At 34.0% G+C, this 14649-nt stretch overlaps 1 protein-coding gene and 1 long non-coding RNA gene across 26 annotated transcripts in view; one reads left to right on the plus strand and one right to left on the minus strand.

Annotated features, from left to right (window-relative positions):
• The window catches only part of PICALM (phosphatidylinositol binding clathrin assembly protein), a 119969-nt gene that overhangs the window by 20682 nt on the left and 84638 nt on the right, over window positions 1-14649 (plus strand). The window lies entirely within an intron of this gene.
• LOC107649019 (uncharacterized) overlaps window positions 1-14649 on the minus strand; it is a 33698-nt gene that overhangs the window by 14671 nt on the left and 4378 nt on the right. The window lies entirely within an intron of this gene.

The following is a 14649-nucleotide window of genomic DNA, read 5'->3' on the forward strand; positions in this document are numbered from 1 at the left end:
AGGAATTATTTGGATTTTTGTGGCTTCTGATGGAAGAGCGTTTTGTGGTTTCATTCCATTGCTAGTTGGGACCAGGAAATTTAAAGACGAAGTGAATTGTCTTCTTCTGGGCTGCTTTTCTCAAGACTACTTGTTAAGATAGGCTGTTTTTTAGAAGTTTTTCTCTTAGAACTTAAACTGGGATTGAATGTTAACTCGGAATCTTTGAATTTGGAGGTAATAACTTATATTTGTGAAGTTATCTTTTTTAATAGGCAAAATAGTTATGAGTTATTGCGTATGAGAGGGTTGCTATTGTGAAGATTGGATTTAGCTATCTCCTGATTGTAACAATGAAGGTAGCTAAATCCAATCTTTGCTAAATCCAATCTTCATACTATTCATATTTAATAATTTGAATGTGGGTATTCAGTCACAGCCTCTTTGGTCCTTTGTTTCCTCAGCTCTTAAAAGAGAGATTTAGGCTAGATGGCCTTTAAAACCTTTCTTTAAATTCATGAGTCTAAGGGTTCATCTAATCCAAAAGTTCCCAACATTTTTTTGAACCTCTTTCAACAACAACAAAAATGTCATACATCGCCATGGTAATATGATATAGTACTTATAATATTCATTAGAGGAAAGGATCTATTGCTTTTTGGTGCCATTAAAGAATTTTAATGTGAACCTCTTAGACCATTTGTTGCAAACCTAAATGGGAACTACTGGTTTAAGTGGTTCATTAAATGTTTACAATAATTTCAATGACAACTTATAAATATATTTATGAAAACTAAACATAAGATAAAAAAGCTTAATTATAAAGTGATCACAAATATTTTATGTGGGAAATTTAAGAATTAAAATAAGTAATGCCTAAAAGACCTGATATGCTTACTATCAGTGCAAGACTTTATGTTAAATTTATTTTCCTTCTTTAAACAGATTTTGTTGAATGTAAATAACTTTTTTTTTTTAAACCCTTACCTTCTGTCCTCGAGTCAATACTGTGTATTGGCTCCAAGGCAGAAAGAGTGGTAAGGGCTAGGCAATGGGGGGTCAAGTGACTTGCCCAGGGTCACACAACTAGGAAGTGTCTGAGGCCAAATTTGAACCTAGGACCTCCCATCTCTAGGCCTGGCTCTCAGTCCAGCTGCCCCCTGAATAACATTTTTAATGAAGTAAATTACAAAGGTGTTTAACATAGTATATTACATGTAAACTGAATTTTGGTGATAGGGTTTCTTTACTAATAAAAAAGTTTGCATTTTTTGGATCAACAAAATAGTTTTAAATCTGGTTCTGCATTGTTTTATTTTCCTGTATTTTGATCTAAAAGAAGGAATGAAGTTAAAATGCTTGATCACACTAATATGCAATGAATTTTACAAACTATTGCTGAAGAGATGAAAACACATAACCAGTCAAAGACAATGAATAGTGGCTAGTTTCAACATAAAATATTTTCTTCTGGCTAATGATAAACCCTGTATTAAGAAAATGTACTTAAAATTTGGTTGAATGTGTTGCTTTTTTCAAACAATTTTTTAAACATTATTTAGTTTGTTTAGCAATAAATTAACTTTTATAAGAAAATAATATCTTCAGACTTGACTCTCTTCTATCACTGGTACTCTTTCCAGTAGTCTGCTGGCTGTACTCTTAGAGAAACTCTTCCGAATGAGTGACCAGTATTACCAACCAGTTTATCTGAAAATTTCCCACATAATTAGAGGATAAGTGTAACTGAAAAACAGCATTATTAATGAAGTGAGAGGCAATATCAGGTTTGTGCAGAATCTCTGTGTCTCCGTCCAACCCTCTCATTTAAAGTTGAGTAGACTCTATTTTTTTATTTCCACTTTATAAGACTTGAAGTCAGTCCTAGAAGCAAAAGTCTGTTGGATTGTGAGTGAAATACTTTGAAATGCTACTTCCTTCATACATTTAAGAAAGAGGGTTGAGGTGGAGGTGGAAATATGCTTTTTTGGTGCTTGTCAAAAAAAAATGTTTGGATTCATTCTACTTTAGAAATTAATTTCCTGCCTTTAAGTTCAGAATATCTGATTGCTCTGTAATGAAATTCTAATAGCCTGTTGTTTAGGTGGGAGAGGCATATTTATTCTACTATGTGGTAAAATATAATTGGGTTGAAATTTTGGTAAAAGGAAAACCAATACTGTCTTTGAACTCTTGGAGAAAGAGTTGCCACTAAACTTTTTCATCACAAAAGCATTTTTAATTTTTAAGAACTATTAAGTCCTCTTAACTGGTTACATACTGTGTAAATTGGTTTTTAAACTCCAAATAAAACCATTCATTGTAAATTTGATTATGGAATTTCAGGTAATCCATTTGAAAATTCTCTTTATTCCTTATGTAGTGTGTATATGTATGTTTATATACACATACATACATGTCATGTTTTTGAGATAAACATGTTATCACTTTGCAGCTGGCAATTTTAAAGGTAAAAATTGTTAATGATTCAACAGCAGAAGACTATTACATATTATATTTTTTTTAGATAATGAAATGTAGTCTGAGGCTTCAAAAATAGAGCTGTTCCCTTCTACAAATTAAGAGATTTATAGGACATATTGAACACTTTAGGATAATTTTGTAATTTTCAATATGAGTATTATACTGATACTTGTTGTGAAACAGGTGGTTTTTTAAAAATAATTTCTTTTAATAGGAAGGACTATGTATGTAAATCAAACTACTTTAAGATTTAGGAGTCAGCATGGTTTAATAGAAAGTGCTAGTTTTGTAGTCAGGCCCTTGGTTCCAACCCTTGCTTTTACCAGCTGTATAACCTTAGGCGAATAATTTTACTTTTTGAATCCATTTCTGTATTTCTAAAATGAGGGAGTTGGAAGAGATCTTGATTGTAACTAGGTGAAACAGGGGATGGAGAACCAGGCCTAGAATCAGGAAGATCTCTGTTAAATCCAGCCTTAGACACTTAGTTTTATAACCCTGAGAGAAGTTTCTTAACCTCTATTTGCTTTAGCTGTCAAATGAGAAAAAATAAGGGCACCTACCTCACAGGTTTGTTGTCGGGGTCAAATGAGATAATATTTTTAAAGCAAATTTACACATAATAGGCACTACATAAATGTTTATTTCCTACTTCCCTTCCATTTTGATCTTGTAGTTCATAATCTGTAGTCCTATGAGAAGATATTTGTAGCTTTTTAAATAGGCTTTCATTATAACTGTTTAATTCTTCCATTTATAGAACTCAAACTAAGTTTGTATAAAAAAAGGTACAATTTTTTGTCATTTGACAGTTTTTCCTGCTACATTTGTTACTACTATACTTTTAATCATTTGAAACAAAACAAAAAACATTTTCCAGAAATACATTTTCTATCAACTAACAATGACTCTTAATGTTTTTCACCTTTGGGTATCCAAATATTTGTGGGCTTAAGCTCCCTGAGAAACTTACCGATTCATATGGTTTTTTTACTGTTTTGAGGAGGTAGGAAGATCTAGACTTGGGGGAAGACATGTAGGAATATTATCATGATTGTGACCATATGCTCCAAAAAATTGGGATGCATTGTCTGATAAATGTTCTTTTGCAAAGGATCCTTAAGAATATTTTTTAAAAATTCGGAAAAGCAGACATGGCATCTTAACATAATTTTAGTGTTAAAGAAACTAAAACCAAAGTAAAACAAGACTCTTGAATTTAAAGTATCAGACCTCTTGAAAACCAGCTTTTGGCAGTCCTGAAAGGGAGAATAAACCAATGGCAGTAGTTATAACCTTGACATTCACATTCCCAATTCTTTTAAACCAAAGATTCTTAATCCTATGCATAGGATAGGATTCAGGTGGTTCATGAGGTTGGATGGAGAGAAAACCCAACATTTCTTAATTTTCACCAGTTTTTACCTGAAATATATTAAAAATCATTATTCTGAGAGGGTCCTTAGCCAGATTACTGAAACAGACCCATGATCCAAAAAAGGACATAAACTTCAATTGTAAAATATATAATAGTATAAGGAAAAATTTAACAATATCGAGCCTCCCCACCCCCAATTTCTACCAAATTGTGCCTCTCTTGTAGTACTAGTTCAGAATATACTTGGTTTTTTATTATAGCTGTAGCTATGGTGAAAGTAAATTAAAAGTGAAATATTATTAAGGGTTGATTTGAATTAAATCTTTTATTTGCACCTCATTTCCTGCTTAGAAAATGGAGACACTTATATGACTCATGTTATTTTTCTTATCTTATTTTTCTCTGGGTTCTATGCTAGATCTTTTTGCAAGTGCTTTCTTTATATTAGTATAACCCAAAGAAAGAAGTACAATGCAACAACAAAACAAAACAAAAGCAAAGGCAAGCCTTCTTTTTACTGATTTGTATTTGTAATTTTGGGCATATGACTTTTAAAACTTTTTACAGGTTAGTGTCATTTGTCAGTAGCTCATCCAAGTAAGAAAGAATACATTGCATTAATATATTTCATAGATATATCCATTAGTATCTCAGTACTATAATTTTTTCATCCTTATGTTGGTGTTGATTTGTTATTCTATCAAGTGATTCCTAAAAGGTGTATTTTGCTGTTAACTTGACTTATTTTGTACTCCAGACTTGGAGAGAGGCCCATTTTCTTATGTTCTATTGGTGCCCTCCAGTGGCAAGAATTAAGAACTATAGTAGGATGCTCAGGGAATTGAGTTTAAAAAGATTTTAGAAATAAAAACAGATTATCACTATTTGAATTGGATGTGTGGCAGGTTGAAATCATATTCATGGGGGGAAAAAAACATTTCTAAGACAGTGGAATTGTTCTTGGCACAGCGTAAGGACTTAATAAATGCTTTATAATAGTAACCTTGAGTTCTGATTTATGAAGGTTAAGATTGTTGAAGCAGTGAAAGGATTCTCTTGAGTTTCTCTACTCCTTAATTTTAACTCTTATAGTTTTAATTTAGTGTTTTAAAGATAGGGTTAGTTTAAGGTATTAAAATGTTTTAAATTGATTTGTATGGAGAAAAGGCAATCAGATAGTTGGTACCTAAATGTGTCTTTAAAAGTAATATTAGGGATGTCTTGAAAAGAAAAACGTTTTAAGTCTGTTTTATAAATAGTCATTGAACTTAATTTGATCTTATTCCATTTAATGTTATAAACACTACATTTCAAAAAGAATTTTAAGTACAATACATTGGGCTAGTCTTGACTTTTCCCCATAGTTCATTTCCTGCCATAACCTAGAATTGAAGACTTGTTCCAGATGTCTTATATATTTAATTATAAACTTCTTTGACTTTGTCCTAATAGAAAACGTCTTTGCAGATCCTCTTCTTTTGAAACCTTTTAGTTTTCTGTCTGAAGGTTTATAATCTCTAGTGATTATTGCTTTCTTTCTTGAGGAGCAAATGATATGAGAAATTTGTCTAAGATTCCTACTCCTGAAAAATGGCATACACACTCATTGTGCTTGTCCTGACAGCTTTCTAGCTTCTCTGTTAGGTGTCACTGATCATAGCACTAAACCCCTTCTTGTGATCAATTATGGATTTCTTTGGTCCTGGTGGTACTTTAAATCTGTGAAATGTGGAATCAGTTGCTGTTTAGAAGTCCCAATTGACCTATAGTTTCATGCCTTTTTATAGTTAACTGTTCAAAGGTTCTTTCTTCCTTCATTCTTCAGTCACATTATATTTTCAACCTTGTGGCAGATTTGTATTTCTTAATTTTGAAGCATCTCTTTTTCTTACCTGGATTATTTCTTTTAACATAACAAGAAACACTTGATCATTTCTGCAAAGTTGGATAGTAGAGATGCCTTTTTCAGGGCCTTTTGTCTTTTTTTCCCCCCAAGATTGGGACTAGTTTGTACTTAGCTAGCACAATTGTTTTTTCATGGAAGAGCCATAAACTTTGTTTTTCAGTTCCCTGGAATTTGAGTTTGCTCAATTTTCATTCTTGCTGAGATTTAGATTTGGGGGTGTTTACAGTTTTTATAATAGACTTGCTTCCCTGTAGTCTAAATGTTCATTAATTAGATTTTTCCTTGCTAACTAGTTAATATCTGTTAGCCTTCTGAGGTATTCCAAACTTTCTACCTCTTTCCCCCTGGTCAAAGAAAATGATTTGCTTGGCTATTTGCTCTCTACTGGTTTGTGTAGAAAGTAAAAATGGTGGCATTATCATAGATAGAGCTGGAAGAGATCTGAGAGGTTATATGTAGTTTAATCTTTTCATTTTACATAAGAGAAAGACCATGATTCTTAGTTCAGATTACAAACAATACCAGCTTCAGTAATGAAGAATTTTAGCTACAAACCAAAGCGGTTCTTTGTATTTTGTAGAGGAAATGAAAATCACATGACTTTTGGCCCCTGAAGGTACATAAAATGAACTTTGTCACAGCTGCTGCCTTGGTCCAGGAGCAGTACTGCTCTACTTACTACAAATTGATGCTTTTGTCAATTTTTTAAAGACAATATCCCATTATTGAGAGAAAGCTTGGCAGCATAGAAAAAGGACTGATTTTGGAGTAAGGAAGGCTTGGGTTCAGTTTCTAATGTTGACCCTTACTAGCTTTCTTAAGCATGGTCAGTGACTTAACCTCTCTATTTCAGACATCATGCTTATATGAATTGTTGATTTGTGCATCAGTTATAGGAATCAGAGCTCTTAATTAAAAAAAAAAATCCTTTCTGTACATCTTAGTCTTTTTTGAATGACTTGATTTGGGCCCTTTTGTTTCAAGGATTTCATTGAAGCTAACAGTTGAAGTCTTAACTAATTAATTAAATTCTTGCCATATATTAGCTAACATAAGCCTTCTCATTCACTTGGCAAGCATAGATTGTATGTTATGCTCTGTGATGTAGGTACCTGGGATATAAAGACAAATTAAATAGGCCCTGCTGTTAAGTTTTGTGGCAAGAGGGAGTGAAATTGTATGTTGATAGGAAAATAAATATTAAAAATATATGCAAAGCATATGCCAGATAATATCCCAGAGAGAAAATATATGATCAATTATAGAAATCTGGAAAGCCTTCCTATCAGATGTGGTACTTAAGCTGAGCTTGAACTTGGAATTCCTTATGGCAGAGGTGAGAAGGGACTGTTGGGAGATGGTCTATGTAAAAAGCTAGAAATTGGAATAGGTATTGTATAAGAAACAGTGATCAGACCAATTTGATTCAAATGTTGAGTGTTGTAAAGAAAATACAATGGCTGTATTATAGGGCAATATTTCTTTTTCTTTCTTTCTCCTTCCCCCCCCCCCCCCCCCCCACACACACTTTCCATCTTGAAGAATGGTAAGGACTAGGCAATGGGGGTTAAGTGACTTGCCCAGGAAGTGTCTGAGGCCAGATTTGAACCTAGGACCTCCGGTCTCTAGGCCTGACTCAATCTATTGAGCCACCCAGCTGCCCCCCCCCCCCCCCCCAATATTTATTAATATATTTCTTAACCTGGAATCTGCGAAATTTTAAGTACTTTGATAATTATTTTCACTTTAAGAGGTTTTTTTTTTGGTATTCCTATGCATTTTCTCTTATACTGTTTTTGCTTCTGCTTACCCATCTCCCCGAGTTTTCCCCCTTCTTTTTGTCTGTCCTGTCCTCTTTTTGGTTCCTCTTTCCTCTCTTCTCTATTTGAGTAACATAGGCTTCTGGATCTGAGGATGGATGTTATTCCCACTTTGTACCAATTCCAGTGAGAGTAAGGTTCAAGTATTGCCTACCACCCTCTACCCCTACCCCCACCTTCCCTTCCACTGTATGGATCCTTGCATAACTCATGTGAGATAATTTACCCCAAACTTTTTTTCCTTTTCTCCTTTCCCAGTGTATTCCTCTTTATTAGCCATTGATTTTTAAAAAATATCCTATCATATTCAACTTATTCTATTCCTTGCCATAATAGTGATAGTTCTTAAGTATCTTCAGTATAAGTATTCCAAGTAATTTGGGCATCTTCAAGTGTCATATATATCTTAAACATCTTAGTTATCTTCTTAATATAATGTAATTAGTTTAAATCTATTGTTTCCTTTTGATTCCCTTAAAGTCTTTTAAGTTGCTCTTGTACTGTTCTAGTTATCACTTTCCTATGAAGAGAATGTTATCAGTTTAACTCCATTGTTTCTCTTAGTTGACTTTAAAATATATTAAGCATTTTAGGTATCTCTTATACCTTAAGATCTCAAGTATCCTACTTATCATTTTCCTACGCATAATATAAATATTTTAACTCCATTCATTCCTTTGAGTTTTTTCAGTTTACTTTCTTTTGTTTCTCTTGAGTGTTGAATTTGACTATCAAATTTTCTTTCTTTTTTTTCTGGTCATTTCATCAGGAATTCACTGGAAGTTTCTTTAATTAAATATCCATTTCTTCCCTAGGGCTATTATGCTTCGTTTTGCTGGGTAGATTATTTTTTATTGTAGGTCTTTGCCTTGTAGAATATTGTATTCCATTCTCTGATCCTTTAATGGAGAAGCTGCTAGATTTTGTTATCCTGACTGATTCTACAATATTTGAACTGTTTCCCCCTCACCCCCTACCCCCTTGCTGCTTGTAATATTTTCTCTTCAGCTTGGGAATTCTGGAGTTTGGCTATAATAGTCCTGGGATTCTTAAATTTGGGATTTCTTTCAGGAAGCAATTGGTGGATTCTTTCAATTTCTCAAGAATATCAGTGGCAAAATTCCCAGCTGTGTGACCCGAGGCAAGTCACTTAACTCTCATTCCCTAGTCCTTACCACTCTCCTGCCTTGGAATCAATAAGATGGAAGGGAAGGGTTTAAAAAAAATATCAATGGCAAAAACATTTCTTGCAATATGGTATTCAAGTTCAGTTTTTGATCATGGCTTTCAAGCAATTCAGCGATTCCTAGATTATTTCTCTTTGATCTATTTTCCAGGCCATTTGTTTTTCCAGTGAGAGATTTTAGATTTTCTTCAATTTTTTTTTCATTCATTTGAATTGGTTTTATTGTTTCTTGCTGTCTTATGTGATTAGCTTCTATTTGTTCAATTCTAATTTTTAGGGAGCCATTTTCTTCTTTGAGGCTTTGTATTCCTTTTCTTAGGGAGTTATTGTCCTGTTTAAAGTATTGTATTTCTGTTTTAGGAAACTGTTTTCTCCTGTAAGTTTTTGTCCTAAGCTATTGATTTTTTTTCTATATTATTTGTTTTTCTATTCTTTTGGGGGAGCTCTTTCAGGAGCTCATTTTGGACTTGACTTTCATTCACATTTTCCTTAGAATCTTCACATGTTTTCATTTTGGTTTTCATATTGTTTTTCATTTTGGTTTTCATATTGGTGTTTTCTTTTGAGCTTGTGTTTTGGTCATCTCTCCTGTTGAATTATTTTTCTAGTGTTGGATTTTTTCTGTCTTTTACTTATTTTGGAGTTATTTTTTCCTTCGATTTTGTCTATATACTGAAGTGTAACTGGGGTGGAGGGAGTACTGTGCTTGTACTGTGCCTGAGGCCCAACTCAGCTATCTAGATCCCAGATTGGGCACTCTGTAGAAGTGACCTGGTTGGCTTGCTGTGTAGAAGTTTGTAACTGTTCAGTTCAGCTGGGTCAAATTGGGTCCTGCCCAATCCTGTGGAGGCTGGACTTTGCTGAGTTTTTTCCTCACTGCTGCCTACTGTTGGGTGGTGCTTGGCCTCTCATTGGGTGGGACTATTCAAAGCTGTTTTCCTCCCAATGCTGCCAGTTCTGTTCTTCTCTTGCTGGGGCTGGGCCCAGCCAGCTGTGTTCTTTCCCCTGAGGCTTGTGCTGTATTATGTCTGATTTCCGCTGAGGCTTGGTAACCCAGTGAGATTAGTCCTCCTTGCTGTCTCTTCATGTTGTTTTGGGCCAGAGCATGAATTCACCCCTTTTTCTGTTGGTTCTGCTGCTCCGGGATTCATTTCGAAGTGTTTCATTTCTTCTGTGGATATTTAGAGGGTGGCTATTGGACTGTAAGTGTTTCTTACTCTGCCATCTTGGCATCCAGAAGTCTTTTATTTAAAAGACATATTTTGAGAAGAGAGATACAAACTTCTCCAGACTGCCAAAGGGAATCTGTGACACAACCAGTGAACATTTGCTGAAGGGATAGTAAAGTTAACAAACACTTAAAAGTGCCATCTATGTCTAAGGCACCATGCTAAGGACTGGGGTCAAAGAAAGGCAAAAAAGAAAAACCAGAAAACAACAAAGTAAATTCAGAATGGTTAGACCATAATCAGATAATGGAATATTTTTTTTTAAGTTGAACAGAAGAATTTGCATTTTTATTTGAGAATCAAGAGGGAGTCAGTGGAACTGATTTAGTAGGAGAGTGATATGGTCAAATTTGTGTTTTTTTAGTAATGTCAGTTTGGCAGTTGTGTTAAATCTTGAAAAGAGAAGGAATGAGGTGAGTTAGGAACCAATTAGAAAACTATTACAGTAGTCCAGGTGGGGTATCAGCCTTCTGGTTCATCACATTCTTGGTCTGCTGATTTTTTTTTTCTTTCAAAGCTTAAATTTGGTTTCAACTTGAATACCGTGCCAAATTATGACATGACAACTGACCAAGTAATTTCCAAGGAAGAAAAGATGAGGGTAATTCCAAAAAGGCTTTAAAAAGTCTTCTTCTGCTTCCCTCTAGGATTATTTCACCGTGAAATAATTATTTTTCTTCTCCCAACTCTAAACCTGGTTCTATAAAACAAACTCTAATTACCCAATTAACCTGCTTCCCTAAACTCTTACAACCTTTTTGAAATACATAGGAAGGATATAAAATGGTAGTGGTCCTTTTTTTAATGTCAATCAACTAGCATATGCACCTGGGTGGGACAGTGGATGGAACACTTGGCATGGAATCAAGAAAACCTGAGTTCAAATCAAGCTTCATTTACTTATTATGTGCTTTTTAGTTTTATAGCTATTAGCTTGGGCAAGTTATTTAACCTCTTGGTATTAATTTCCTTACCTATAAAATGAAGCTCCAGGCTTGATATGAGGATTAAATGAGAATAATATTTATGAAGTGCAGTCCTTAGCACAGAATAAATTGGGGGCAGTCTCAGAGGGAAGAGACTAAGATTAAACAGGACTAGGAAACACTTCTTGCAGAAGATGTAACATTAGCCGAAATTTGAAGGAACATGGGGAATCTAGAATTCAGGGACAAGGAGAAAGCCTCCCTGATAAATGAGACAGGCTGTGCAAATAACCATCTTATTTTCAGATACTTTTTTCAGATATTTTCTGATACATATAAGATAATGTTTTATTCAAAGAAGGTCAGTGTCACATACATTATGTGGAGGGGGTGAGGAATAAGGTATAAGAAGATAGTAAAAGGTAGGAAGGGATCAGGTTATAAAATGGAGTTCTAAAAATGTTTGAAGAAAAAAGATTTTTAGAAAAAGCTTATTGATTTTCAGCCTAACTACTTCAAAGGGAACACCACTAATTTTGAATATATATTTAGAATATTGTGGAACCTGGCCAGATGTTAGGGTTTGTGTGTATTGCATGTATTTATGTTTATATACATGCATAACAATATAAAATGCCATCTATCCGTTTCTAGGAATTGGATATATTTTCGATGAAGCCCTATCCAAATAAACAAAAGAAACAAATCTCTCTGTTAGCTCCTTAAAGCTTTAATGAGAAACTGTTTCAACAAACACTTTTGAAGGGTGGTGAGGTAGAAAATTTGGTAATGCCAGTTGATTTGGGAGAGTTCACTGACCTGGAATTTCCTTAAACTGAGTAGTATCTTGGAAAAACACACTAGTTGGGAAACATTTATGATAACTCAAGCTTATAGCTTCAAAAGTTATCCTTAGGCTTTCTTTTGGGAGGTGGAGAAATTGTATTTATCATTCTAAAGGTTTCTCTGGATTAAGAGACCTGAACGAAACAGCTTTTGAAACATTGGCATGGAATAGCTTGGATTTTGATTGGACTAGTCTTTTCTGAGTTGGTTTGAAGTGTTGTAAACATTTTTCTTCTGGAGATTTGAAGCTGAGTCTTGGAAGCATTTTTAGATTTCTCTTTATGAATAGAATCATTGTACAGAAAAACATACTATGTGGAGAAAATTACTGGTTATAGCTGAAATGTTATTGAGATACATAGTAGAATTTGCATATTTAATTTAATTAATTTAATATTTAATAAATAAATAAACAAATTTAATTAATTTAATTTAATTTGGATTGTCATATTCATAAGGAAGAAAGGAAACAAGTATTTATTAAGTACCTGTTGTGTGCCAGGAACTGTGCTAAGCACTTTATAAATATTTTATTTTATCTTCACAACAACCCTGCATGGTAGGTACTTTTATTATCCTTATTTTACAGTTGACAAAACTGGGTAAACAGAGGCTGAATGACTTGCCTAGAGTCACAAGGCCACCCTGGATTTGAACATGTCCTTTGGATTCCAGGCTTTGTGCTCTAGCCACTGTCTAACTAGCTACCACATAGAGTGATTTATATTGTTAATATTTCTGTAGTACATCATATGTAGGATGCTTTTTTTGATTTATTGAAGAGGGACCTTCTGTCAGGAAGATCTGAGTTCAAATCCAGCCTGAGACACTTAGATACTTGACCCTGGACAAGTTACATAACACTGCTTACCTCTCTTTCTGTAAAATGAGCTGGAGAAGGAAATGGCAAACTACACACAACTGAAAAAATTGAAATGACAATAAATCCATATATATTTAGGAATATGTTAATTACAAATCTTAACATCTTGTGATTACTTTAATTATTATTTTACATAATAGCATAAGAAAAATTCCTTTGTTCATCTGTAACTAAATAAGGTTAATAACTGATGCTTTCTTAAATATTCCCCAGTATTGTTTTTGGATGCTTAGTTGGGCACAGTATGATTCAAGGAAAGAATTCTAGATTTGGAGGCAGAATACCTAAGCTGTGTTTTAGTACTTTATTTCAGTTAGACTTAGAAAATTGGAATAGAATCAATTCTGTTAATATATATTGAAATTGTCATAAATTTAATTATATTTATCATGAATGAATGCGGAAAAGAAGAAATAAAGTTATCATAAAATCCTTCATTTATCAAAATGGGCATTTAAAATGAGGATGCCGAAATTAAACAGAAAATCATTGATCCCCAAATGCTTGTTTTGTTTCCCTTCCAAGTCTGAATGAAGCTCTTTTTAGTGTAGTTACAGTCATTGAGCACATTCTGGTTCCATTGAATTATGCTTTGTTACCACATTGTGCACGTTTGCATTTTTCCTTAAAGGAAAATAGTCATACCTTAAAACTATGTTGGCGAACCTATGACATGGCGTGCCAGAGGGAGCACTCTCTGTGGACATGGGTTCACCAGCACCAGAATTTGTTACTAGAAAGCCAAGGGGATGGGGTCAGGGGCAGGGACAGACTGTTCCCCTCCCCCTCTTCATGCATACTATAGGACATCACCTGTCCTTCTAAAAGGTTTGCCATCACTGCCTTAAGATATAAGCCAGCTTTTGTCTGATGATTTGTTATATATGATATCTTGTTTTTTGGTGTAAGGGGGATAAAAGCCCTTTCCTACAGTGTCCTTAATGGAATTCTGGTAGGTTAAAGGGAATAATGAGTGAGTTTTATGCTTCAGTATTTTTGTGGTAGTCTTCAGAAGCCTTACAGCATGGTAATAGATATACGCCTTTCCCCTCTGCTGTATCCACAATGTTTTATCATTTTTTTTGCCTACTGACTTTTATAAATGCTTTTGTTGTAGTTTTGTGATGTTTTAACACATTTAAAAATAAAATTTGACAAAAACCTCCATATTTGGCTTTTTCCTTTCCACTTCCTTTTGTAGATTTGGTAGGGTGAATTGAATTGTTAAATCACCTAAGTTTTTGTTTCCTCATTGGTAAAATAAAGGGATTAGTAGATAACCTTAGATGGCAAACTTTATGGCTATGCTCTTATGCATGTTTTCTTCTCTTAGCATGTGGTAATACTTCAGATATATTTAATTTAGTTATTTGAACTTTCTGGATTACTGAGTTTTCATGCAAGAGTAATGTCCTGGATGATATGATTACCTAAGCCAAAATGTATATTGAGATTTTTTTTCTCAAATGATTTAGTGTGATACTCTAGTTCTTATAGTGAGAGTAAAAATCCATAGAGCTAACTGAAGGAGACAACTAAAGGAAATTCCAAGTATATAGAACTTTTAAAATAAAGGAAGAATAGGAAACATAGCCTTTCATAATTTGACTCACCTGTGCAGCCAGCTATATATTTTTTATAATAATTCCCTTTGGGCATATTAGTCTATCCAAAAGTGGGTTACTTGCCATTCCCCCCCCCCTTTTTTTTGAGCCTTTTATTGTCTCAGAGTTGAAAGAGATTTGGAGAATTTATCATCCAATCCCAATTGTCTTCATAAACAAGTGTCTTAATTTCTTCTACTGCCATTTCTAAATTGGGGAAGTTGAATTAGATACTTTCAAAGAATTGTTATTACTTTAACCCTGATCCTATGATTTTTTTTGCATACTTTCTGCAAATGTCTCTTCTCCCTCTTTTCCCCTTCTGTTCTACTTATATCCCTCCCCTCCCTGTCAACACCTAACTCAGAGACTGTTTTCCTACTTAAAATATTCCCTTATCTCTCTACC

This window comes from Monodelphis domestica, chromosome 4 (genome assembly GCF_027887165.1).
Source record: "Monodelphis domestica isolate mMonDom1 chromosome 4, mMonDom1.pri, whole genome shotgun sequence".
NCBI classification, from domain to species: domain Eukaryota; kingdom Metazoa; phylum Chordata; class Mammalia; order Didelphimorphia; family Didelphidae; genus Monodelphis; species Monodelphis domestica.